This window comes from Octopus sinensis, linkage group LG8 (genome assembly GCF_006345805.1).
Source record: "Octopus sinensis linkage group LG8, ASM634580v1, whole genome shotgun sequence".
NCBI classification, from domain to species: domain Eukaryota; kingdom Metazoa; phylum Mollusca; class Cephalopoda; order Octopoda; family Octopodidae; genus Octopus; species Octopus sinensis.
In genome coordinates this window covers 66939809-66942308 of record NC_043004.1, presented here as the reverse complement: position 1 = coordinate 66942308, position 2500 = coordinate 66939809, and positions in this window count along the sequence as shown.

Sequence of the window (2500 nt, the reverse complement as noted above, 5' to 3'; positions counted from 1 at the left end):
ATTCCGCCCGTAATGTTTCTGCCAGCTAACCGCTTTTCATTTTAAAAGTAATTTAGCTACAAATTAGGCAGCTAACTGGCAGAATCGTTACTGGGCAGGGAAAATGCTAAGTAGCCTTTCGTCCGTTTTTGCTTCCTGAGTTCAGTTGTCCCCAAGGTCAATTTTGCCTTTTATCATTTCGAAGCTGATGGTGACCTGGCAGAAACGTTAGCACCCCGGGCGAAATACTTAACGATATTTCGTCTGCCACTCCGTTCTGAGTTCAAATTCCGCCGAGGTCGACTTTGCCCTTCATCCTTTCGGGGTCGATTAAATAAGTACCAGTTACGCACTGGCGTCGATATAATCGACTTAATCTGTTTTTCTGTCCTTGTTTGTCCCCTCTGTGTGTAGCCCCTTGTGGGTATTAAAGAAATAAGAATTAGTACCAGGTAAGCATTGGTGTCGATGTAATCAATTTATCCCATCTCCCAGAATTTCTGGACCAGTGCCAAAATTTGAAACCTATACATTAACATATGAGAGGAAGTATGATGTTGCTTATACGATTTATAAGATTTAGTAGAATTATCCTGCGGACTTGTACTGCTAAACGTCATGACGCTGCTTAAATACGTGTGCACGTTTGTGTGCCTGTGTTTCTAGCTGTGCGTCACACTTTGTAAAAATATATAAATGTAAATTTTATTGTATAGATATAATGCACAAGCCTGAGAAAAGGCGTGGTGCAATATCTGTCTGTGTCTGTCTGCCAATCTATATCAATCTATCTCTCTGTCTCTGTCTGTCTGTCAGTCCTCTCTCTCTTCTTTCTCTCTCTCTGTCTATATATATATCTATATATATATATTATATATATATATATATATATATTATATATATATATATATATATATATATATATATATATATATAATATTATTTATATATATATATATATATATATATATATATATATATATATTATATATTTATATTTATATATATATATATAACCTACAAACGTATGTACAAGTATGCACAATCAGTTATATATATTCATGTGTGTGAACACTTAGTCTTGCTATGTGATCACGCACGTGCTTTCTCTTTCGCTCCTCACACACACACAGATGTATTGTATGAGCGTGTATTATATAGTAAAAAATATTATAGAATCAACAAAAGAAAATATATAGCGAATATGTTATGTATAAATGTCTGTTTATATGTGTATATACTTATATATAGATGCATATATGATTGAATATTTACGTTAGTGTCTGTGTGTGTCTACGTGTGTCTGTGTATATTACCGTTGTGCAAACTTAACGTAAATTCTTGCCGATTCATTTTGCTTTATTATAGTCTATTGTTGTTCACATGTATAAACATGAGGGTCACAATCAAACATTTATATATTCCAAACCTACACTACTGAATTTACGTTTAATATATTGTGTATTGTATTTCTTCAGGATTTTTTTTTGCCTGACTCTTAGGAGATTATATGAAAAACATATACCATACATTGTTTCAAAATTTTTGTTTCAAAAAATTTCTAGCTACAAATGTTATTTAATGACTATTTCCCTTATTACATACTTTACAACTCATGATATTGATATGTTATTGATCTATTCATTAATAGCATTGTTGCTCAGTGATTTTTCATGGTATGTTTGTATATTTTCTTTTAAGACGAATCGATTTGCTCAGATACGATTTCCATGTTCGGTGAATTTTGTGTTATTTTTCTCGTTTTTTTTATATTCACAATGTACGAATAAGATTAATATTATTAAAGACCAAAAGCGATGTGTTTAGGGAGGTGTATGCATAAAAATGTACGCATACGTAAAGAAAAAAAGGTGCGCATTCATAAATATCTATATGTATAATAACATGTACATGTGACTGCGCGAGTGTAGAGCAATACATATATATATACATACATATACACGCACGCACATAGACAGAGAGACACACAGACAGACAAAGGCGCAGAAACACACACATAGGCACACACACACACGTACATAATTTCTGTATACTTCCACTCACGCGCAAGCATGCACATAAGCACTATGTATATGTATATGCCTACATATTTAGAAATATCATTAAGAATCGTGAGTCGCAACTACATGCTTCCGGGTTCAGTCCCACTGCCTGGCACCTTGTGTGAGTTTTCTCTGCTATAGTCACGAGTGCCGCCCAATACATAGGAATGAATTTAGGCTGAAGGATACTGAGAAGAGCCTCTCATCGAATCTTCCTTTAAAATACTCACACATAAGCATACAAATTTCTGTCCTATGTAAACAAATAAATATTAAGAGCCACCGCCAAGAATTTTTTGATACTCTCCTATATAGGATTGCAAAAAATTCTATATATCTGGGGAAATTACTTGGTTCATCTTGATTACCTCCCTTCCATTGCTTTTTAATATATCTTATTAACCCCTGATATATGTGCTAAATTGATAAAGTTTTTTTTTCCACAGTTAGTAAATAGT